Below are 26,638 nucleotides of genomic sequence, written 5' to 3' on the forward strand. Positions count from 1 at the left end.
GTCTTTTATTGAACAGTTTATAAAAATGCCATATGTTAAAAACAGGAAATCATCTGTTTAATTTGATATGTTGCCTATGTATATTCTGTACATTACTTAAAGGTCAGCTCCTTCCCCAAAGCCGCAAAACCAGCAATAAAATGGGAGGCTGTTACAGACATTTATCTTGTAACAGTCCTGCCTGGAGATTTAGCTGCATTTGTTCCCTGAGATACACTAATTGAATTCTTGATTTCTTGAGCAACACTTAATAATATTGCTCTGAACATCAGGGGATTCATTTATATTGTTTTTTTCTAGAAATTAGTCCTGTTTCTTGTATGCATTGTTGACTAACATCATTCAGCATGGACCATATTTTGTCTTTGTTTATTTCTTTTGGGAAATAAATGTAGTTGATTTAGATTCTGTGAGGTACCGATTTCAATCATATTTGGAAGCATATAAACTCATGTCTCTAGCAGGTCATAAATCTATTGATCTCCTTATTAATGTTTATAATGTGTATATATGTTTTTAAACAAATCTGCAGCCATATTTACAACATGAAAAAGAAGGATGAAGAAGTAGGAATCATATGCAGAGGTGTGGGTGAGTGGGGAAGGGCCATCACCCATGTTTGCTTCAACCTCCGCACTTCTCATTTTGAGGTACCAAGGAAAAAAACCCAGCATATTGTTATTTCTTATCCCCCCCCCTTTTTTTTTTCCAGAATGCAAGTCTTCTTTCTCCCATTTTGTCCTCTATCAAACGTTTCCTAACCTTGTGAGCAGAATAAGATATGTTGTTTTGGTATATGTATAAACTTTAGTAATAATTTGATGTCATAAACAGAGCCAATGTCTAAATGCATGAAGTACCTATTGCATTTCTAAAAAAATGTGTTTATTCGTGTATATAAAGATTTCAAATGAACTCTCTTGCTTTTGGTCTAGATTTAGCAAAAGTAGCAAGATCAAATGCATGAGTTTTTCCTTCCAGTTTCAATGTTTTTTTAGAGGATGACTTCAAAAATTAAGAAGAAACCATAACAGTTAAGAATAAACTAGGATTTACCTAGGAGTTAAATAACTTTGTTATTGACTATTTATTCTGCTATTTATTGGCTACTTGCCACATTACTATTTTTAAGGTTGTGTGTAGGAAATGGCTAACCATTCCCATACAGTTTATTTGATACAATAAAATTCAACAGAAGTACTATTTTTCTGAGTAATGCAAAAAGGAATTATCTAAATTCTTCACTGCAGTTTTACTCATGGATATAATCTTGCATTTTGATACAGGACTAGACAAATGTTGTAAAGTGTAATTTTTTAACACTTCACTAACACATGAAGGCACAGTGAAATAGCAGAGGAAAACAAAGTTTTTGTCACTTCCTTGATTTGGACTTGTAGTAGGAGATTCTTATCAGAATTCAAGGTGCAGTTGAACAGCAGTACTTGAATTATAAACTAAAATTTTACATGTCTATATTGTACCTTTTCTGTTTAAATATAATGGGTCAAAATCTACTCTTAGGTATGCAGATCCTGCTTCCACTGACGTTATGTTAAAGATACAGGTATAACTAAACACTGATGGACTCTTTCTGATAACCTGGGGCAGACAAGTTTAATTACATGATTGAGGGATCAGAGAATTCTCATCACTAGATTAATTCTCAGACGTTCACACAGGAATACATGAAACAAAGCTTAACAGTAGGCTGTATTAGCCTCTAATGTTTTTGGCCTTTTGGCTGTCTTCTTCTTTGCCTAGCTATTGATGTCTTGCMACAAGGTTTGAGGATAGCAGTTTATCATTTCTCAGGATCACGACTACATATGTGTTTCATTTTATTTCTAAATAGCAGGACAGTTGGTACCTGTTTATTATAAAAAATATACATACAACTCAGCCAAATTGCAGAATATCTTTAACACAGATCTTTGTTTTATACAACTATTCCTGAGGAAATCAGATTATTTAACCTATTTTCCTTTTTGCAGTATCTGATATGAAGGAAATACTGTGTTTAAAGTGAAGGAAAATATTTCACTATTCTGCAGTTGAAATTAATCATCTATTCTGACAATATTTAAGTATTTTGCTCTTCCGGTATCCATCTTACTTTCTGAAAAAAGACCTTTCTGAATTCAGCTTCATATGTTGTATTATTCTGGGGAGTTGTGTCAATAAAATAAAGTTTTTCTATCTTCAGAATTTTTTAATTTAATCTGATAATTTTAATTTCTGATCATAAATTTAACTTTTAAATATTGATATCATTCAGAAAATTTAGCAAAATGTATCATACAAAATATGTCTTGTGAAGGCTTCTAGAAACCAATCATAGAATCATAGAATCAGTAAGACTGGAAGGGACCTCCAGAGATCTAGTCCAACCTCCCAGCTCAGCAGGGTCACCTACAGCATGGTAGACAGGGTTGCCATTCATGAATGATTGTAGAGATGATAAGAGAAGTCAGAGATCAGTGTATCTGTTATGTAACTGCTTGTATGTAAACTAATCATCACTTTTTCTCACTGAGGCTCAGACTGTGTCTTGCTGGCACATGTCATCTTGTTTTTGTGTTATGTAAAAGCATTTTTAAAGTAAATTAATCTGGTTCCTGAAAAGAATAGCTCTTGGTTCTTAGGGGCAAACTATCAGCTTAGTCCAGCATTGGTTTTTCAAACTAGTGCACTAACGGATTATTTTCTGTATTTGTGGTCCTGCACATTATGCTTGGAGTTCCTGGCTCCAAGATGTATTTTATAGTTGCAGAATTGTCTGTTTTTATGAGTCTTTCAAATATTTCCACCTACTCTTCTTAGAAATAGGTCTACTGCTAGAGCCTTTTGTAACAGACCTGGGGGAGCTCTCATGGTGTTTGCCCATTATAGAATCATAGAATCAGTAAGGTTGGAAGGGACCTCTGGAGATCATCTAGTCCAACCTCCCTGCTTAGCAGGGTCACCTACAGCATGGTAGACAGGGTTGCATCCAGGCGGGCCTTGAAGATCTCCAGAGAAGGAGACTCCACAACCTCTCTGGGCAACCTGGGCCAGGGCTCCGTCACTCTCACAGGGAAGAAATTCCCCCTCACGCTCAGGAGGAACTTCCTGTGCTTCAATTTCTGCCCATTGCCTCTTGTCCTGTCACATGGGACAACTGAAAAGAGTTTGTCCCTGTCTCCTTGACACCCTCCCTTCAGGTACTTGTACACACTGAGAAGATCCCCCCTCACTCTTCTCTTCCCCAGGCTGAAGAGGCCCAGCTCTCACAGCCGTTCCTCACAGGGCAGATGCTCCAGCCCTCTGACTGTCTTCATAGACCTACACTGGACTCTCTGCAGTAGCTCCATGTCTCTCTTGTAGTGGGGAGCCCAGAACTGGACACAGGACTCGAGATGAGGCCTCCCCAGGGCTGAGTAGAGGGGCAGGATCACCTCCCTCGACCTGCTGGCAACACTCTCGCTAATGCACCCCAGGAGACCATTGGCTTTCTTGGCCACAAGGGCACATTGCTGGCTTATGATCAATTTGTCATCCACCAGCACTCCCAGGTCCTTCTCTGCAGGGCTGCTCTCCAGAAGGTCAGCCACTCTGCTTATACTGGTACCTAGGGTTATTCTTCCCTAGGTGCAGGACTCTGCACTTGCCCTTGTTGAACCTCACAAGGTTCCTCTCYGCTCAGCTCTCCAGCCTTTCCAGGTCTCTCTGAATGGCAGCACAGCCCTCCGGTGTGTCAGCCACTCCTCCCAGCTTCGTATCATCAGCAAACTTGCWGAGGAGGCTCTCTGTCCCCTCATCCAGGTCATTGATGAAGAAGTTGAACAGGATGGGACCCAGACCTGAGCCCTGGGGGATGCCACTAGCCACAGGCCTCCAACTAGACTCCACGCCACCGATGACGACCCTCTGAGCTCTGCCTTTCAAACAGTTCTCAATCCACCTCACTGTCCGCTCGTCTAACMCACACTTCCTGAGCTTATCCAGGAGGCTGTTATGGGAGACAGTGTCAAAAGCCTTGCTGAAGTCAAGGTACACAATGTCGACTGCTCTCCCCTCATCTCCCCAGCCAGTCATGCCATCAGAGAAGGCTATCAGATTGGTTAAGCAGGATTTCCCCTTGGTGAATCCATGCTGACTACTCCTGATCACCTTCTTTTCCTCTACATGCCTGGAGATGACGTCGAAAATGAGCTGTTCCATCCCCTTTCCAGGGAYGGAGGTGAGGCTGATCAGCCTGTAGTTGCCTGGGTCCTCCTTCTTGCCCTTCATGAAGACTGGAGTGACATTGGCTTTCTTCCGGTCCTCAGGCACCTCTCCAGTTCTCCAGGACCTTTCAAAGATGATGGAGAGTGGTCTGGCAACAACATCCGCCAGCTCCCTCAGTCCCTGTGGGTRCATCCCATCTGGCCCATGGATTTGTGGTTGTCTAGCTTGCCCAGAAGGTCTCTAATCCTTTCCTTCTCAACCAAAGGAAAGACTTCCCTTCTCTGGACTTTCTCCCTCACGTCCAGGCTGCAGGATTCCTGAGGGCTGCCTTTAGCAGTGAAGACTGAAGCAAAGAAGGCATTCAGTAACTCTGCCTTCTCTGTATCCCTTGTCTCCAGGGCCCCTGCCCCATTCAGTAGCGGGACCACATTTTCCCTAGTCCTCCTCAGGTACCTGAAGAAGCCCTTCCCGTTGTCCTTAACATCCCTTGCCAGACCCAATTCCAGCTGGGCCTTAGCCTTCCTCGCAGCATCTCTACATACTCTGGCTGCATTCCTTTAATTCTCCCCAGTAGCCTGTCCCCTCTTCCACATTCTGTGTACTTTCTTCTTCTGTCTGAATTTGGCCAAGAGCTCCTTGCTCACCCATGCAGGTCTCCTGCCCCTCTTGCTGCACTTCTCACTCATAGGGACGCATYGCTGTTGAGCTTGGAGGAAGCGATATTTGAATACTAGCCAGCTCTCCTGGACCCCCCTTCCTTCTAGGGCCTTAACCCAGGAGATTCCTCCAATTAGGTCTGTGAAGAGCTCAAAGTCTGCTCTCCTGAAGTCCAGGTTGCAATCYTGCTTACTGTCTTACTTCTTTCCTTCCAGATCCTGAACTCCACCATCTTATGGTCGCTGCAGCCAAGTCTGCCCCCAACCTTCACATCTCTAACCAGTCCCTTTCTGTTGGTAAGGACAAGGTGCAGCAGGACACCCTTCCTCGTAGGCTCCTCCACCATTTGTGACAAGAAGTTGTCATCAGTGCATTGCAGGAGCCTCCTGGACTGTTTGTGCCTTGCTGTGTAGTCCCTCCAGCAGATGTCAGGGTGGTTGAAGTTCCCCATGAGAATCAGGGCTTGTGTTTGTGAGGCTACTTCCAGCTGTCTGTAGAAGGCCTCATCAACCTTCTCTTCCTGGTCAGGTGGCCTGTAGTAGACACCCACAACAGTGTCCCCCATGCTAGCCTGCCCTTTGATCTTTACCCATAAGCTCTCAACTGCCTCTTCCTCCTCCCCGCCTAGGCAGAGCTCGCTGCATTCCAGTTGCTCTCACAYAAAGAGCAACTCCRCCACCYTGCCTTCGTGGCCTTTCTTTCCTAAAAAGCACATATCCATTCATGGCAGCATTCCAGTCATGTGGGCTATCCCATYATGTCTCTGTGACTGCAATGAGATCATGGCCCTGYGATCGCACACAGATCTCCATTATAAAAGAAGCTTCCATGTATGTTAAAGATATATGAAGGAAACAGACTTTTTTACTACTATTAGAAACTCTCATCGATTTCATATTGCAGTTCCGTGCAGAAGTACAACCAAAGTGAAATGATTCCCTTCCTTATTGACACAAGATAGAAGGAATTTAGCACGCTCCAGATCCAGTACTGGAATGGGTGCATGGGGTCTCMTTTACGCTGGTGCTCCCCAGAAGACAGAAGAAAGCAGTTGTCTGTCTTTGACTGTAAGAAGTTCTCTTTGTAATGAATTTTTAAGTATGCATGTTTCAGGTGCTTTTGTTAACTGTTGTGACCATAGGAAGGGAATTGAGGAAAGGAAGCAAAAGAGGCAGTGGACATCTATAGCACATTCCACTACAGTATATATTATCTCACATCATGCTCACATTCAAACTCTGTTCACCACTTTGAAAAGTAACAACGTGTGACATACCATCACTTGGGTTCCTCTCATATGACGAGGATGATTACTGATGGTACTAGGCACATCCACAATATATTTATATACACAGACATGCACACAACTTAGTTTAAGGGGCTATTCAACATGGCAGTAAAACAAACAATTGATTTGCTTATGTGAGACTGTAAGTTTTATGAGCAGAAACTTTTCAAAAGTTTTTCATTATTTTTAACAGATGCAGACAAAAATAATAGTGCTACAGAACTTCCTGTATGAATATTCCTTTATTACAGGCTTATGATCTGCTTAGTCATTTAACATCATATTTGAAAGGATTAAATCCTTGTGTATGTCCTCTTACTGCTCTTCAAACTTAAATGTTTTCCAGCTGATAATGTACATGTGAGAAACCAGAGTGAACACAAATAATTTATGCAATTTGTACTGTAAGAAGTATTGCCAAGAGTATATTACCAGCATCTTTTAAACAAAGAATCAGTGTGTTCTGGTAGTGTGAGCAGAACCCACAATTGTACAAAAAAGTATTTCTGATACAGATAAAAAGCAAAATTATGAAGGTTATGCTAATCAAAGAGACTTCTTCTCTTTGATTTAGATTTCTTAATAACTTTTTAGCTCAGTAATTAAGTTTGTAGCATTTTTTAAACAAACAAGTGAAAAAAACAGTCACCTTGTATAAACATACTTGTTTTAATAATATGTCCCTTTTCTCAGAGAAATTGATAAATTTCCCCATCCATCTTGGTCTCTTTGATCATATTTAGTATAAAGTTTAGATTCATTTAAATCATATGCTGAACTGTGGTTGGGAAATGAGGTCTCAGATACTTCATCCCTTGAGGGATCCATTTGAAGTTAGAGCCAGACAAATATGATCTCAATCAATGTTTGAAGATAGGGTTTCACATTTTTTCTAGTATATTTTATTTTATAATTATATATTAAATAAGTCAGTGAAATTAGTCTTGGAGCTTCTAACTGCAAAAGTTTGTGTCTTTGAACATTTGTCACTTAATTTATATATATTCAAGAGAGCCATTCTTTACTCTCCATTAAACATTCATTAATCAAAGTTAGCAGTGAACTTTAACTGACAACTAACCAGAACGAAAATTTTAATAAGATACTGTTTAATCTCTTGTATGAAAAGAAACCAAGTAAGAAACTGTCAGGAAGATGCTGGGAGTTGGAAGAGATAATGTTGCCCAAAAGAATACTGATGTTTTCTGGCTCCTTTTCTCCTAGCTTGTATATTGGCCATATCCTGTGCTGTGAAGCTACTCTGACTCTTGCTGCAGGGAAGGACATTTTTATAGCATCCATTAGAAAGTCCTTTTAAGGTAAGAGTGAGAGAGAAAATTTATGCTCTCCTCACCCCAACCTGTTGGAACTGTTATTCCTCATAATTTTTTAAGATTAGCAATACAGATGCTATGACTAATATTATAGCAATATTGCTACTACAACAGCAAAAGAAAGAAAGAAAGAAAAAGGAGAGAGAGAGAGAGAGAGAAAGGGGGGAGAATATCAATACTGCAAGTAATAAATTCAGTTTCATTCCCCCAAATCCTCAGTGTATAGGTACCAGACTCAGTTTTATTTAGAAAGGATTTTTTGCAAAGCTCATTCTGTCCTGCTGAAGTCCAGAGAAATATTTCCTTTAAAAGTTGTTCTGTTTTTCTTTCATAGAATTTTAATTTGTTAAGCATTGTTATTGAYGTTATTTAATTATCCTCCCCAACATTTCTTCTGTAGATCAGTTTCTTTCTTCTGAACTRAACTGACTTACAGAAGAAATGTAACCAGAAAGAATGGACTCTTCCTTCATRAATGTCTGACAAAATTTTTTCTGTATTTTTACCTTTCATATTCTTCCCTCCGCCCTTGGACTTTTGACAAAAAGAGATCACCCCATTATACATGAGGACAGCATTTGCAAGTAACATAGTAGATGCAGTAGATGGATAGTATGAGACAACCAGCATTTGGATGCACTCTCACTTCCAAATAACTGAAGTTCAATAAAGCTTTTTGCTTCAGTTGGATTGTGGTACACGTCATAGATTACATAGTCAGAAATGTATTTCAGAAGTTTGTTTAACCAAAAACTGGAAATGGATATTGATGTTATTGCACACATCCTCTAAATGTGGGTTGTCTGTGTTAGCTTGGAAACACATAGATTGTCTTTGAATGATAGATGGCAGGACAAAAAATGTGGGGAAATAGGACTGTTTTCATGWTACAGAAACATACTAATGTAAAGAAAAATAGACTGTGGAATATTTTTGGCCTGCGTGCTCTTGGAAGAACCATGCAATGCCAAGAACTTAGCCGAAGTTATGGACTARCTACTGCATGACGGCAATTTTTGGAAAAATATATAGTTAGTATGGAAAGACCAGGGAAGAAAAAAAAGAAGAAACTTTATTTGTTGTGTGTTAATTTGCTGAGGTGTTTTTGAAATTGAAGGCAAACAGTATTTTGAGGGAAAAGCAGCAAGGTTCAGAGAGAAGTGGGGAAACAATTCTGGACTAATTGTTCTTCAGCTCTCCTGAACTGTTTTGTTGAATTTTACCACCTCAGGAAGAAGTGAAATTATGTTTCCAAAACAGTGGTGCCTGTAAGCTTTAAACATATTCAGTGTTTAAACATATAAGAGTGTAAGAAATCTGTGATTCATGTGTTTAATGTAGAGGAAGCAGATATCTGCTAGGTAACATTCTGAACTGGTATCCGTCCTGTTGCTTGTTTGCTCATTTATGTAGTGTATCATCTATAAGCATCCTACATCTCAAACACTTCTTGAGCACTTTGTGAAATTGTAAAGCGATATGGAAATTTTTTTTGTGATTATTGATTAAGAGCAGATTCAGATGTTTAAATGACAGCTTAAGATATGCCTTGGTTATATCTAGAGGGAAGATAAGTAAGAATAGAGCTTGTTGAGATAGGGAAGGAGGGTTTTTTTTAATCACAAACCAGTTTTAATAACTACTGTTCAATCTCTGTAAAGCTACTTAGTGTTGAAGCTGCCAGTTATCCCCAAACCATGACTTTAGAAGAGTTATTGAGTTTCTTCTGTTACTGAGCAGAGAGTAGATATATATTTCACAAGTCTGTTTATTTAAAATTAACATCACTGCTTGGGGAAGTATATTATAGAGTCTGTTGAGCATTAGTTGCCTCAAAAAATTACTAGGAAAACAGTTTTAAATAACTATATAAATATTTTGTATAGCCATTAATTTGCTAGTATGTTCTCTACTCTTTATTCACCTCCATCCATCTCTAGTATGTGAAGTTATTAAGCATTGTTTTAAAATATTGTCTGAGAATTTATTTTTCATTGTTTTTTATTAAAAATAAGATAGTTGTAGCATGTTATTATAATACATGGACTTTCTAGATGTTATCATCTTTTTTTTTTTTCCTGGGAAAAGGAATGAATAAAAGCAGTAGAAACCTGTTCTCTACCTCCTGTAAATAAGGACTTTTTCAGCCTTTTGGTACCTGCAGAATTTTGATATTTCTACCATTAGGCACCTAAGTCACTCTTTCTTTTATGTGAATCGAAGTTTTCTTGTAATGGTAGTCTTTAGGAGAATTGAAAGAATCTTGATAACATTTTTAGACAAGAACAGATAACTGAAAATGAAATAATTACAAGTTCAGAATTTGTGGAGAACAAGCTTTTTTCCTTTCCTTTTGTACTTGAAAATATTGGTATAAAAATTGTTTCTAAAGCATGTAACTTATTCAGCTGCTAATTTCCCAGCTCTTTCAGTCATTTTTAATTTAAAGCAAGATAACCATTGTTGCATAGGTGACAAATAATTGCCCTTTTTCTTCCTTYACTACTGCATTTATGGCATTTTCTGGAAACACCTTTTTTTCAGTAACATCTGAATTTCTGCTGTTTGTTCTGTTCGTGCTAATTTGCTGATAATCAGATCATCTGTGGAAATGTTACCTGTCTCCCCCAGCAGTACRGCAATGCAACTGCTGTCCTATTTTCTGAGCTTGACCTATTTGCATTCTTCCACAGGAAATACCATGAAATGAAGCAGACAAGGTATTAAGTAATTTCTGAGTTTTATTACATAGCCTGTAAGAAAGTGACACAGAAGACTGGCTTTGCTTTTACAACACAGAATAAACAGTAGTTAGTTATGTCTTTTACCTATGAAATCACATGTGTTACTGAATTAGGGTAACTGTGCTATCTTGACATTTTGATTTCAAGATTGCTGTGATCAGAAATGGAGGGGCTGTTGCATTCCTAGATACAAAACACCGCAACTGTTGGTCCATTCCTAGATCATCCTCAGGAGCTGCCGTTCAATGACTGTGTGAAGTTCACAGCAGGCTCCTCTAGGAACCTTCCTAAGGGACGCTGCTCAGGGACACGKGGGCCGGCAGACCTCTCCGCGCCGCCTCTCCAAATGAGGAGTTTGCTCTGGGAGGATCTGCCTACTTACGGGCTTTGGTTTCAGAGCAAATGGCGCAGCTGGAGAAATCTGTACTGACAGTCACTGTCTGGGGAGTTTCCCGTCCAAAGGATATAAATCTGAATTAAGCATGAGGCCACACATTATTTCTAATTAAGAACACTTGGAGTGCCTTTTTATGCACTTTCGTGGGACGTTGATGTTTGCAATTATATCAAATCTTAAACTATTGTTGTTTCAGGGGGAGGAAAATTGCAGTGTAAATGTAATGATGTTTCACACTGAAAGCAGTGAAGCTACCTTTGAAGAAAAAAAGTCAGTTTGAGGCTTCTCTTAAAAAATATATAATGCTAATTTTAATTCCCAGCATAGCAATTTTTTACATTTTTGAAGTAACATTTTGTGGTGATATAATATACAGGTCATTATATAGCAAAAATATTCTAGCTACTTTTAACCAAAGAAATTTTTGCTTAGAAAGATCAAATTTCTAGTAACATAATAAAGTATATTCTACATGTGTGTAGATAAGTTCTGTGTGGAGTAGAAGCATGTTCAGGCCCCCCTGTGTTTCAGTGGAATTAGTGAAAACATTAAAGGCATCACCAAATGTAGCAAAGATTCAAGGCACTGCCCAAACAGAAATTCAGATTTTTATCGTATTCCTACTCTCTGTTGGACTCATATTTAAGACAGGATATTGCAGAAGTGAAAACAGCTTTACTAAGTGAAACATATCACCTTGTACCAAGAATTCTCTTTCTTAATGTTTTTTTAGCATTATAACAGGAAAAATAAAAGTATTACAGTATAAATAAAAAATGAGATCCCCTGCACTTTGAATACAATTAAAATATGCAAATATAGGAAACAAGACCAAGAAAATAAAGGCAAGCAGGAAATGACCACACTAGGAAATGTCAAAGAAATAGAAAATGATTATGTTCCCACATTAGGAAAATAGAATACTGCATCCACTTTCAATAGGTTTTTCAAAATAAAATCAAAGTTTAAAATGAAAATTGAAGGTTATAAGCTTAAAATTTCCTCCTGCATGGTTGTGTATCTTTTAAAACAGTAACAAAAGCACTATGAATTGGCTGATATGATATGTGCATTACCATTTTCCAGATCACAGATTTAAGTGGCTTGCCAGAAGATTCTGTCTTCTTTAGCTGATTTGATATTTTTGTAGGCTACAAGTGAGAAATATGTAATTTTTGTAGGCTACAAGTGAGAAATATGTAATGACATGCCAGCAACACCAATCCTGTACTCTTCTATAAGACAAGGCACTTGCTGATAAGAAAGAGAATCTTATTTTGTTTTTATCTTTGCTGAAAATTCAGCATTTGTAGAAAATGGGCATGAGACTATAAAAGGTAGACACAAAATATGAGTCAGAGTAAATGCTCCTTGCTGCTTTTCCCATGCAATTACCTCAAGCGCATGCATTTAAAAGAAAGTGAATGGAGGATAGGAAGAAATTGAACGCTTATTTTTGTCTATTTAGAGAAACCAAAGTTTCTGTGTTGTGTTCCACCACCTCACAAACAGAGGCTGTTTACCTGTTGRGCTGTCTCTGGAAAATAAGCAGCTCCTTATGCCTCTCCTCCTGACTACTGCCCTTGCTTCACTAAAGGAGCAGCAGGAGCTGCCATTGCCACCAGAATCCGATCTGAAGAGAAGGCACTACAGAAGGGGCTGCATAACCCATAGAGGCAGGACAGTTCTAATTTTAATGATTATGTTGACTTTCAGGTAAAATGGAAAAAAAAGAGGCATGGCTGGTTCTTAAACTTGTGTTCTGAAACAGGCTGCTCACATSAGTCTTAGCCGTTAAGCTAATATAAGTTGCACCCGAGAGTTTCAGCCAGCTTCAGCTCTAAAACTCACTGAGGAAACACTTTTAATGGAGTATGCCACACTGGATTAGGTTAAAGTTGCCCAAAATGTTTGATAGGGAGGACCCAGAGGTGCACCTTATTCATCTTTTGGTCCATAGCATGTGCAGAATATCAGCTTTCTGTGCATGTTAGGTGATGCCAACTATAAACTCTGAGAAAGATAAGCAGTCCTGCCTACTACCAGCTATTTCAGAGGAAGTGGGAAGGAGCTCAAACAGTGGGCCAGGGAGAGCTCTGCAGAGGCGGAAGCTATGATGAGGTAGTTGTGGCTGGTGCAAAGAACTGAACAGGTGGGATAAGGGGAGAGAAGGGGCAAGGAGGGCCAGATAGAATGGGTAACCTTGCTCCAGAGCACAGCACAAATGAAAATGTCTGTCCCTGTGCTGTATCAACTGTGTCATCCCACACACACACACACACACCAAGGACCATCCTTCCAAGTCCTCCGGAAGATTCTGTTGTGGGTCTTCATTTTCACAATGGATCTTTCCTTTTGAATCCATTATCATTTCCTGTCTTCTGAATGCCAGGAGAGCTGGCATTCGGAACTAACCAAGCTTGACTGTTCACATCATCTCCATGTAATTTTGAAATGAATAGTATTTTGTGAGGAAGGACTGGGAATGGATTCATATGATATTATCAAAGTTTATAAAGGAAAACAAAATGTTAAAACAAATTGAACACTAACGATACTTCTGTTAGTTAAGAAAATTCTTCTGAAAAATTCACTGTTTCTTACTGGCAATCATCTACAAGCCATAATAAGATGTAATTGGGTCAACAGCTTTTTGAGAACGCTACTGAAGTTCCAAGAGCTTGAAAATGTTAAAATATGTGAGATGACTACTTATAATTCTTGCTGAATTTCCTGATATTGCAGAATTCCTGGTCAGGTAATTGCAATCTTCAGAGTTGTTTTAATTCTGGTGACTGAAAATCCCAGGTGCTGACTTCAGTTTCCATTGGAAAACTATAGATTCATCTGACTTCCAAAAACATGTTTTCTAAGATGTAGCATAATTCTTGTCTTATCGAAATAGTAATAGCTGCAGTGACTATTCCTTTTTACTAATGTGAACAATCTGTTTCAGCAATCATTGAACTTCAGAAAAAATTAGCAGAAGTAACAAAAACATACATTATTATAATATGTATGGCACTCAAAGAACAGCATCAAGAATCTTCTTCTCAAGTTTAATAGCAGAAGCCAGCTCCATGTTCAAGATGCATCTCTTCACATCCATTGTACCAAGTAACAGAAAATATGCCAATTTGTTTTGGTAACAGTACAAAACAAAAGTTTGTTACTGCTGCATTGTCTGGAATTTAAATTATGGARCTGTACTTTTCATTCTGAAAAAAACTCTTAGATGGGCGTATTCATGTTAAATACATATATACTGCATTAAATATCTTGGTAAGAGCATGGTAGAATCAGTAGTTAACTCCTTTTTTTCCTGGAAATTCTTATAGAGGAGTTTAATAGGCATTCCTATTATTGTAACTCTACTGTTAATGTAAAAGTATGCTACATCACTATGTTGCATCACTCACAAAAATATTGATGCATAGGAAAGGTACAGAAAATCAAGGATTTTCRTGCATTAGAAAAAGCCAGTAAAAAAGCATATTTCATTCATTGCTCTCTGATATCCAGCAGACTAGATAAACCTCTTCCTTTAGAGATGAAGCTGGATGGAGTCAAGACAGGACATATGAAGCTGGAGCTCAGGTGCGGGTGGTCAGAATCAGCCTACCAGTTTTTGACACTTTTGGAAACTGAACTGGGTGCAGTTGAGGATAAATAGGACACTGTCAGGCCAGATTTAAAGCCTGAACATTTCAATGTTCAATCTAGATCATCAYTCCATCATCCAGATGTTCATGCTTGAGTGTCTGAAAGTTATCCAGAAATGATGGAGAGACAAAAGGTTCAAAAGTAACAGTAGCAAGAAATTTTACCACGGTAGAAAATATTGGACAAAAATTAGTTTGACTCAAGTGTTATCCTTGATTTTTTTTTGTTTTTGGTTGCAGAACAACAAAGTATTAATTTCTTGGGCATCTAGGAACATTAATAGGTGATGAAGTCTTTTGGTACCTGTTGAATAGGATAAAATGTTGATATTTAAGAAAAGGATCAAGGGGACAGGATAAAGAAACTACTACTGTGTCACTTATGATCAGGTAGTAACAGATTTTTGAGGTTGTGTAATAGGGCATCTGAACACTGAAAATATTCTTGAAATACTAGCCCAGAAAAACAAAATGAAAACAAAATGAAACAAAATAAAAGTATTATCAACATTAGGCATAACCCRGGTGGAGATGTTCACGTGAGGGAAGAAGAAAAAAACTAGGAYGCAAAATATGATGATAAAAACTTGGAATCATCCGAGAGAGAAAAGTAATATTTTACACTTGACATTTGTACAAGCTCTTTCAGCTCATGGCACCAGCATCTTGTTCCAGGACAAGTAGTCTACRGAATAGGACTTTTTCTTCCCAATATACTTTCATCAGAGACCTTACCAGTCCCTACACTTAGCTGCATTTTCTGGTAGCTTTGCAAAAGTGTTATACTTTTTTTTGCCATTTCTAGAACAGAGATCTTCTTCATTCTTCTATCGCTGTTAGTTGTTACAGTTTCAGGARCAGTAGATTAATACTATACCATCTTATTGCAGAAATCTTTCTTATTTTCCACATAARCAACACGGCAGAAATATGTAGGATTCTAACTTTATTCATTATGAAGAGTGGTGAGGTTTACTCATGATCATCAGTAAGGCTTACCCATTCTGCATAACATTGGATTTCCATAATTTTTGGCAATATCTTTGTTTATCTGTGGCATGATTTTTTGCTCATAACATGGATATTTTCATTCTCAGCTTTAAAAAGGTATACTTTTGCAAAAAAGGTATCTTCGTCCTTAATATTTGATATATGAATCTTCATCAAACAATGTCTGGCTACGTTTATAAAAGAAATGGAGAGGGAGAAAAATGCTGAATGTCTATGGAAATACTGTGAAATCTGTCTTTATTGATRATAGAAGTGCTTCTTAATGATTCTGACCAACATTGTTTCTTTCTATGAGCCAGCAATGTGCCCTTGTGGCCAGGAAGGCCAATGGTCTCCTGGGGTGCATTAGMRAGAGTGTTGCCAGCAGGTCGAGGGAGGTGATCCTGCCCCTCTACTCAGCCCTGCTGAGGCCTCGTTTCGAGTCCTGTGTCCAGTTCTGGGCTCCCCACTACAAGAGAGACATGGAGCTACTGCAGAGAGTCCAGTGTAGGGCTACAAAGATGATTAGAGAGCTGGGGCGCCTGCCCTATGAGGAACGGCTGCGAGAGCTGGGCCTCTTCAGCCTGGGGAAGAGAAGACTGAGGGGGGATCTTATCAATATGTACAAGTACCTGAAGGGAAGGTGTCAGGGGGACAGAGACAAACTCTTTTCAGTTGTCCCATGTGACAGGAMAAGAGRCAATGGGCAGAAACTGAASCACAGGAAGTTCTGCCTGACCGTGAGGGGGAATTTCTTCMCTGTGAGAGTGACRGAGCMCTGGCCCAGGTTGCCCAGAGAGGTTGTGGAGTCTCCTTCTCTGGAGATCTTCAAGGCCCACCTGGATGCAACCCTGTCTACCATGCTGTAGGTGACCCTRCTTGAGCAGGGAGGTTGGACTAGATGATCTCCAGAGGTCCCTTCCAACCTTACTGATTCTATGATTCTTTCCTTTTTTAACAGTAAATTAAGGACCTTGCAATATTGATATTATCTCTTAGTTTCTTTTCTGGRTTTTTCCCTAATAATAATAAACTGGTTATATGCTACCGTGTATATGTATGTAAGACATCATAAGAAAAGCATACATGCAAAGAGAAAGTGAAGTTCTTTACTGYTGATGTTTTTTAGTAAACGCCCAGGGGGAAAATATTTCTATGTAAACTACTTGTTTGGTTTTAGCCATTGCTTTTATATGCTGTCTGCACACTCAGTATGCTTTGTGATTATTTATAAATGATAGTGATAATAACTTTTTAAAAAGGAGAATTTCCAAGCTTTCATCACTTAGCTATGAATTTTCTTTTTAATAAAAAAGCTTTACCTTTGTTGTTTCTATTCATCTTTTTTTGTGCTATAATTCAAAGGCTATAATCTCTTCTTCTTGCTGAACACAGAAAACTTTGCAGCAGTTCTAAGTTATGGCTGCATAACTGCTGAATCTATTCTCAGAAAAATAATGATGAAAGCAAAATCTGTGGAAAGGTTAACCTTCAAGTATTTTCATAATGCTTGTGAATGTTAATAATGTTTCTTTTTACTCCTCAATATTTTTGGACATCAGCATATGCAGAGTAAAAAGAGTAAGTGTTCTGTTTTGTACTGCACTCCCTAGTGTTGTGAGGTACTTCCTTTTCTAATCATGGGATGTCTGATAATTCTTATCAGCTGCCTTCAAAAGCTAATATAATATCATAGAGSGCATGAGGGTCAGCTGCATTAGCAGCCCCTGTAACCCTAAGAATTAATAGAATGTGGTGAAGGAGAAACAGAAAGTTTCATAGAGCTTTGTGGTTGGAATTTTGTTAACATATTATTCRTGATATTAAGAAATGACTGAAGAATTGGAATATAAAGCTAAATAACTTCACTTTTATCAACCAGAGATTTCAGAGAGTATATTCAAACAGCTGTGTTACAATTTAGTGTTAATAATCACCATGCTTTACCTGTCCTATTTTTGAGCAGAAAACCTGTGGTCTGTGCTTTGTGTTTTTCTGCTGGTTCCATAAACTCTTCTCAAGAAATCCGCAGCAACTTTTTCAGTTTATTTTCATTGCTTTCTGACCATTGGACCATCACATATATGATATACCAGAGAAAAAGAATTCAGCACCCAGCTTAGCTTGGCGCTCTGCACATGTCACATCAGATCTACGACAGGAATAAAGGAAATGAGGAAAGGATTTAGAGAGGAAGAATAAATATAATGCTGAGAAGGCCAAAATCACTCTAGTGAGACAGCAGTAGAGTCACASAAGACTTTCATAATTAAAAATGGTTTTCTTTGGCTCTATGTAGTGGATTATAAGGCTGTATTTACGGTAGTAGAGAAAAAAAAATAAAATGTGTACCAAGGTGGACATGGAGAGAGATTAATGTCCAGAGAGCTTAACACTTGAAAAAGATAAGTTTTGGAGAAAGATGATATCACGCAGCTTTGTAGAATCAGTTTTACGGAGCCCACTATCGAATCATTTTATGGTAACAATAGGAGAGGTACTTGTACAATGTTCAGATCAAATGAAAAAATAACAAAAGCAAATACTGAAAGAAAACAAACTGTCACAAATCAAAGAATGCCACTGTTTCTCAGTGAACACAGAATATATTTGAGGAAGAAAAGAACAGKCAGATAAGGAAGTGAAAAGAGCCCCCTTCCTACACACAATAATTTAGTAGAGCAAAAGCCTGTTTCAGGGAGTAGGTTAGGGAGAATGCTGCAGGACGCTCAAGTACCCTCATGCATGCTCTGCAAGAAACTGGTTTTCCATGAAGTTACTGCCATAGTCTTTTTAAGTTCAGTGCATCATAGAGATGACATTAAGTTCAGTGCATCATAGAGAAATTGTAACAGCACAGGAGACTGGGTGTCAACCTTTCCTCTATTTCTGACTTAGCCTCAGGCTCACTGTATGATCTTGGACTTCTGTTTTCTCACTGTACCTCTTGCTGCATATTCTTGTGTAGTTTCTGTGGGATCATTATGAAGTGATGCTACTTGCCAGATGATAATTCACTTTTGCATACTTTAGTCAAATGGTTTTTGTAAGGCTTCCATGACTGCTTCAAGGAGGTCCTTATTTACTTCCTTTTCTAATTGTGAGATTTCTGCTAATTCAGATCAGCTGCTTTCAAAGCCTAATAACATATCATACAGGGCACGAGGCTCAGTTGAATTAGCAGCCACTATAATATTAGGTTTCATACATTAAATAGTGAAAGATGTCTGATAGCAATCATGTCCTACAAAGGTAAGTCCCAAAACATTTTGTCTGCCAAGGATCAGCAGATCTCTCAGAGAGAGGCTGTGTTTTCACAGGTAGAACCRACTGCCCTTAACTCAGTATAGTACAGCTCAGACAAATTCATTCTGATGAGAGTGCTTAGRGATATAAATCTAATATTGTGGATGTAGGTACTTCTTTCTTACTCCACCAGAAAATTTTCTTCCTCCGGGGAAATTTTAACWTCTCTGGGATCTGAAAACTCAATATATTATTGTGCAAGCTGAAGTTTTAGATGATTGTCCTCTCTGGATCTTAAGGTCTGGTTTGCATTGATCAACTTTAAGATACATGTTTTTGTATATCAGTACTATAAATGTACATCAAGTATCTATAATTCATTTCTGACCACAAATCCTATCTGTTACTAATAAAAATGTCTGTCAGTCAAGTGATTACATTAAGAGAATTTTCTTCAGTTTTAATGGGATCTGCTGCACACATAATTAAAAAAGTACATCTTTAGGCATCATCACTTAATTATTAGCTAATATGAGAGAAAACATTGTCTTATAACTTGGATACTCATYATATATTCATCTTGTTGAGAAAACTACTTCATGGTAACTCAGATTTCCATGACTTGAGGCAAATTTTTTTACATTCAGAGTTTATCTACTTTGGAACAGAGCTGAGAATATTACGGTTGAAAGAAAATCCAGACCCTATAATATAAATGTTTAATGCCTTGATAGAATATAAGACTATTTCATGATTATGATATTGTATTCCAGATTATACTCCCACTATGGACCTTTGAATTTATATTTTGACCAGATGCTGCTTGATTGTGCCACTCTATGCATGTCTGCATGATCAGTGACAGATGGTGGTCATGCTGAAACTTTAAAAAAATCTCTGGTCTTGAAGCAATTTGTGAAGTAATGTGAATTTATTCACATGGGAATTCACAGATTTAGAAAAATTGCTAGCATCTGCATATATTAGCTCAATTCATGGCTTTTAGACTGGCTCTGATACATATCCTACCAACTTTGAACAGAAATTGAATTAATAAGTGTTTTTCTGGACAACATGATATAGACAGGCCTCTGTATGTCCATCCAGCTGTTCCTGGAATGATAGAAAGACATTATTGCCGATACTTTTATATATGGCTGTATGCCAGATGATTCTGATCATGAAAATAGATAAATATGGTCAGTCATGTTCTTCATCCATAAAAACAGGCCATATCTTCAAACCATCAGCAGACCACCGAATACCAAGTCGTATTTGCAATAGCCCACCTACCTGCTCTGCAGAACATAACAGAAAGCTTGAGCAGGCATTTCTTCCTCATACYATAAGTGGAAAATCAAAGGCTCCATATAACAAAATATCTTTAAAGACTTTGTCTTAACTTCAGAGAAGTGTATATTTATTTAGGCTTTGATTAGTTCCTAATGTGGATATTATGTAGGATTCAGCCAGTTAGACTCTAGAGTTCAAATTTTTTCAGCTTCCCTCCTTCACATTCAGCTATTCCATCTGACACTCTTCTCACAAAATTAAGAAGTTTTATAAATGAACAGCCTTTTTCATCACACCGTGGCTGTTGGCTGATTGCCCAATGTTGGATAATCATTTCCTTAAAAAAGATCAATGTGCAAGAGGGAAGACTTTGCATAACAGCACTATTTACCTTTATAAGACAATCATAGGAACTGAACTGTAAGGAATATTTTTCTTGCTAACACTGGAGATATCCCAGGAGATCTGTGATAGTGGGGAGACCTTGGCATCTTTTATCCTAGAGAGTTTAATAAAACAGAAATAGAGAAATTTGATATTAAATTTGATCAAGGAGTATTTGGCAGCTATTACATACACTTTTTGTGTCAAACAACCTTCTTCTGGCCTCCTTTAAAGTAAAATTATTGTAGGGTTAATTAAAATATTGTTTCAACCCATTAAAGAACCAGTCATATCTGGAATCCTAGTTTATTATTCTTAGCTTATGGAACTTTTTAATCAGTGGCAACATGATCGCTAATAGACATATCAGTAAAAGTTACCTGCATTTGGCAAGAGAGCAGACATCCGAGCTGTGAGAGTAGACTTGTCAATTCCATTTGAAGTCATTGACAGTGATAATGGAGCTACAAGATCAATCTTAATGTATCATTACTATTTCCTAATCTTTATTCTTTGTATTCTGTAAGAGCTGGTAACAGCTCTCACATATTTGATGTTTAGTGTGCTCCAGCCTTCTATCTTCAAAAAATGAAATCCTTCAGATTTCTGCCAATACTTTCTGCAGATGTCTCAAGAACAACAAAAGGCAAAGCTGTCTTAACTCAGTCTATTAAGATGATTTTCATCTGAATGACAACCTGCTATTAGGTAGTCTATCTCTCAGATATCACTTAGACAGTGCTTGCTGGTATTGCTGAAATAATTGTGCAATTTGAATATTTATAAAACAGCTGCAGGGTGCCCATTTCTAATTTTATGAAAGCTTCTGTCATCAGAGAGGCCTTATTCCCTAAAAMTGTGTACCAGCTTCACCAGTCCTCCTTTTTTGGTGTCATTGCCCACATGTATATTCTGTTTGTGACAACTTGGAAGGAAAAATGGGAAGTAACTGAAGTTATTTGAGACACTAGATCTACATGTACCTCCTTTGCAATATGCATTCTGCCTCTGTTCCTTAAAGTCCTTTTATTTCTGGAATTCTGCATTTGAGAAAAAACTTCAAAACAATACTTTTTGTCCTTTACACTCTTAGTACAAAATATAAGAATTCTCATGGTGCCTTTTGCAGGGAAAAAAATCTTTAACACAAAACACATATAGTGCATTTGTATCATTAATAGAATATATGAGTAGGCAACACATTTTTAAGTACATCCAATATGAGATAATTACAGTCTCATTTTTTATGTCATACTTTAGAAATTATGAGAAAGTTATCTATATTTCATTGAAGTTAGGTGGGTATTTTAGCTGTAATTTATAGAATTTGATATTGGCTTCTGTATATCTGTCCAAGATTAAATATTGCGTAAATAGCAACTTCTAYTCATTATAATAATGCAGTAATTTTTACTACATTTTATAGAAGGAGATTGTTCAGTATTATGTACACAAATTAAACATTTGATGAGGAATTTGCTCCATTAAATATACAAACTRAAGTTAAAGAAAACATGGAACTAAATTAGCACTCAGAAGTCCCTGGCATTCTATGATTTACTTAGAGAGAGCTTTGAGGAATTTAATAGTGTGGAGTTAGTAATGACAGGAAAAATTTTGCTCATGAGAACAAAAGTCTGTAACTAAAGTTTAATAAGAAAAGTATTAATAATTGTCCCTAAACTAGCATAAAGTAGAACAGGAAACTTGCTGTACTTTGGTACTATTGATTATGGCCTCCTAGAATGCTTCATTATCAGGCAACTATGCGTTCTTATAAATGCATTAGAGTTCTGGGACAGATCACTCAGTGTTAAAATTGTCAGGTTAATCCCCAAAGGCAGACAGAGTGGAGCCTAGGTGTGTGTGGTCCCTCACTAACACCCCTCTTGTACTTCTACTTCTTTCCAGATAATTTTGTTACAGACTATAAAGTATCCTATTGATTGAGCTCTGCAAGTTGTAAATGTGATTTATGATCCACATTTGATTAAAAGTGTGGCTGCTCTGGAGGACAGAGACATTTCTTCTCTTTTGGTGTAACACTCTGTAAATCACTTAAATCYATTGCCTGAGAGAGTATGCCCTTATAAAAGACTAGTAAAAATGGAAAGTTGAATTGGAAAACTAGGTAGGAGAGCTTTATTTTAACTGGAGTGCTAGGGCAAAAAAAGATGCATGGGTATCTGGGAACTAAGGACACTGCAAACATTAATCATTCCTAGGTAAGTAATACAGTTTTCCCCRGGAATTTTGTAAATATTGCAGTTTGAAAGTAGCAAAGTACAACTTGACAGCAGGTTAAGCAGCTAACCTGTTGCTCCTTGTGTTTCGTCTTTTCAATTATACCTTTATTTGGTATACGGTGTTATGCATCCAGTTTTGCCTCCACAGGAGGGAAGCTTTCTCTTCTAAAGAAACATGCAGAACATGAGAACAGTAATAGCCTTTAAACCAAAAMCACATTTTCCTAGCTTTCAAGAAACAAGTGTTTGGTATTCAAATTGTTTATATATGAAATAAGAGATGTTTACAGATTCTGGATTTGCACTGCTTTTAAGTTAGGACCAAGTGAACTAGAGTGAAGATGTGCCATATGTGTTGATGTTCTTACTACTAATTAAGATGAGACATTTTGTGAGTGCTGGCCTGAGTTATCTCTGTGGCTGATATCCAGTGAGGCTGTGTTGTGTAATTTTAAAAGAAAAATGTCTCCCTTTTTATCATCAGCCTATAAAATTGGCCAGGAAACTGTTTCCTATACTAATTGATCAAACTAACCTTGCAACGCAATGCAAGTTTTTTACTCTATTAATCATATTCCTAATGAGACTCATTTAGGAAGGAGAATATTTCAAGCCTTTGCATTTCAGTGTGCAGAGGATTCAGGAAATGAAAGTTTGGTAGGAGTTGAAAAAGCATGTTTAAAATTTGATTAGGTAACTTTTCTCTAGTATGCATTAACTTTTCATTTAATTTTTTTTAAAGTAACAATGATATAATTTTTCATGGATAAAAGATGTAAATAGTTGAACTAGTGCACCAAATAGACAATAGTGATAGCCATATGATAAGACTTTAAAACATATGACATATTATTTATGAAACTTTAAGCACTATCTATGCATTCTGGACAAATATGCTTTCATCAAACCACTGCTACTTTTTCATACTTCTGACTTCAAACACTGTGACAAATAAATGCTTCCTTCTTTTGGATCAAATGTGTAATTTTTCATAAAAATACTTAATACTGAACTGCTGGATGGACAATATTTAGTCAAACAGTAGTACTAAATTACAGGCAACACTTTCTGACTTTTTTGGCTTAGATCTCTGAACTTTCTGATACAACACAAATCTTCATGAAAATGATTGTCTCATTCTTGCACATAGTCTTGTGTTTTCTTCAAAAATATAAGCTCAAGTTCTGCATGGAAAATAGACTCTTGTAAAATGTTGGATTGAGCTTTCCAGACAGAGCAGTCTAGAAAATAGCAGCAATAATATTTTAAAACACTCCTAGTTCAAACATAGTTCATCTATAAAATGTGCACTTTCTGAAGACTATGATATATCTATGTTGCAGTCACAGGTAGTTCATTTTTTACTGGAGGCAAGCTAGCTGTGATAGGACTGAACCTGAGCTATGATAACTTACTTCTGTGCRTGACTATCTGTAAATATTAACTGTTCACAGTTAGTAGAATGGAGCCCTCTCTACAAAGGTTTATATTTGTGAAAGAAAGCTCTAAAAGCTCTTTTCTTAGATCAGACCTTTATGTCAATAGCCCTAAACAATGTTGTCAAATTTGTAACTGTAGTTTTAAAAAAGAAGTGAAATCCCATGGACTTAGTTTTCCAAGCTAGAGCATTCTGTGCTCTTCATTTTTTAGAACTGAATTTGTGACATTAAGCTAAAAGAAAGTTTTCACTCAAACAGAACTTTGTATGCCTGCCACTCTAATCAAAATTATGTAACAGCAACTCTAGAGAACTTTTAAGCTAGCTTTATGGTAAACTAGCTTAATTTTGATATCTCACTGCTTACCAGTAAGATTTGTCTCATGTGACTGTATTTACAATATAAATGTCTGTATTTGAGCTAATCATCCTAGATTCCTTCAGTTAATAAAGGGAAGCACACATTTCTAAGGCATCAGTTATCTCATCCGTTTAAAACAGTCAGAGGAATCAGGCACTCGGTGTGCCAATTCCACTCATCGACTATGAACAGAATCTATGTGAATAACTCGTACGGGGACAGGTGAATATTATACTAGAAGGATAGTCAGCTAATGTCAASAGTTAGGCCAAGAGTCAAAATGAGTATTTTTTTGGTCAGTTGTAGGCACTGATAGGTTTTTTCTTTTATTCTTATGTTAATTACTGATGCATTTTATGTTAGCTCTTACTACTAGGTACGTGTCTTATTTCCAAAGAGACACTTTTTAAAACAGAAATGACTTGCATCTTCTGATATTGTGTACTCTTCAAATACACGAACAATATACTTCTCATTGAGTGTTTGTCTGCATAGATTTTACTCCTAATATTCACTCTCCCCTCAAAGTGAGGGTTCAGATTTTAACTGATTAAGAAAGTATGCTGTGGTGGTGGGCAACCCTCATACCTCCACACAGCTGCAGATAGGGCAGACACTGTCACCAAAATCAAACTGTTTTCACCATCTACGTGACAGCAGAAGAATTGGACTTTCCACAATGCAGTGTACCCCTCTGCGAGTCTTGTCCTTACTTAACTTCCAGGTCAAAGATTATATAGTTTATTCTAATCATTTTTACCTCTGTGTTTGAGGATGAAGCCATCAATTATACGACAACCCTTCAGTTAGGCTGAATGAGAGGGCACTTTTTTTCCATCATACTGAGCTCTAAAGCAGCTGTAGTCAATTATGTTTGTTAGGTGACTGCCTTATCACCTAATGAGACTATTCAGTGACTGATTTCTCAGGCAAGAAGCACATAGCCAGCATAGAAGCCTAGGAACAGGGAGGAATGCTTCAGTTATCCAAGCTGGAAAAGCCCATGCAAATAGGCACATCTACCCTCAACCATTAGAGATGATGATTCTTTCTCGCTTTGGGCCAGATGTAACTCCATCTCTTCTTGGCCTTGTTTTGTCTTGGTGCTCAAAGAGAYGGAAGAAACAGCAGTATGTTTAGGAAGGCAATTGTAAATTGCTCCCCATAGATGCAGGTAAGACTCAGTAAACCAATCCCCAGGCTCATGTTTCAAAAGCTACAGCTGCAACATTCTTCCAGAAAATGAAGGATTAAAAAAAGKCTTAATACCAAATATTATACCAGCAGTGTATTGTCATAGACCACCCTTTTGACAGCCATCTTTATGAAGTCTTGCCTCCTGTAAGTGGATTATGCCCTTTGCTATTTCACTGCAGCACAGAAACTGTAGTCTCATTTGCTCTGAGGTCTCTGGCTTTACTAAGGGTAGCACTGTGCACAGCCAATTTTCTGAACAGATCAGTGCCTGTTAGGAATGAGGCATCCTTTAGTACAGTTCTTCTCTACCTCATTCTCCATTTCTATACATAATGCAAGTCCAGAAAATATTACAATAGAAAAAAAAATCCTTAAAACTGAGAGGTTTTTAGAGGTAACCATCCTTGTTCTCTCTTGCATGTTTGCATGCTTGCTTGCTTTGATACTCATGTCACAGCTGGCCACGGGATAAGAAGAATCCATCAGCCATATTGCACCCTAAAGGCATCTCTGAGCCAAAAGCAATCATCTGGTTTAYCCTGATATTCTCAGCCTGTAAAAAGATGGGCCAGCAGTACAGTCTCTATGAGAACTACATTTATACAATATATGCCAAAGCCCTGATGCAGGCTTCTAGAACACATGAGGTAAGGTAAGTCTGAACAGGTAAAGCTCCCACCAGCTCTTCAGGACAAAGGTCAGTTTTTTAGCAGTATAAGAAACCAACTCTCAGTTTGCACAGATACTGCCAAAACTATAAAGAAAGCTACAAATGAAACTGCAGATCAGCTTGCTTAAGAAACAGTTAAGAAGGGGCAGGAAGCCTTGCCTTTCAGACTTTCAAATCAGCTTAAAAGGACAGTAAATCTTGTGTTTCCCATGAAGCTACAGGCATTAAGCTGTTCCCCAGAGATTTACACATCTGTAAAGGGCGATACTTTAGATTTGATTCTCATTAGATAGTTCGTAATCTTCAGATCATTTAAGGAATTCAGATAAACACAATTTTTCCATCTTCTCCTAAGGGAAGACTTTCAGAGGCAATTCTGCAAATGCAGATTTCACCCATAGTATTAGCACCAGAAACTCTTTTCCACTGAAGGTGGATGTTTTCCATGAACAACATCCATCTCCTTAGGAGAGCAACTTTTGACAAAGTAGTCAAAAGCTACATTAGATCAATCTCCTAATT

The 26,638-nt window shown here is 37.6% G+C and overlaps 1 protein-coding gene across 1 annotated transcript in view; it reads left to right on the forward strand.

Annotated features, from left to right (window-relative positions):
- The window catches only part of EYS (EGF-like photoreceptor maintenance factor), a gene marked incomplete at its 5' end in the record, with an annotated part of 393,942 nt that overhangs the window by 178,588 nt on the left and 188,716 nt on the right, over window positions 1–26,638 (forward strand). The gene's annotated exons all lie outside the window — the stretch shown is intronic.

The sequence above is a fragment of the Rhea americana genome, unplaced genomic scaffold, assembly GCF_003343005.1.
Source record: "Rhea americana isolate MKP2758 unplaced genomic scaffold, rheAme1 scaffold_94, whole genome shotgun sequence".
NCBI lineage: Eukaryota > Metazoa > Chordata > Aves > Rheiformes > Rheidae > Rhea > Rhea americana.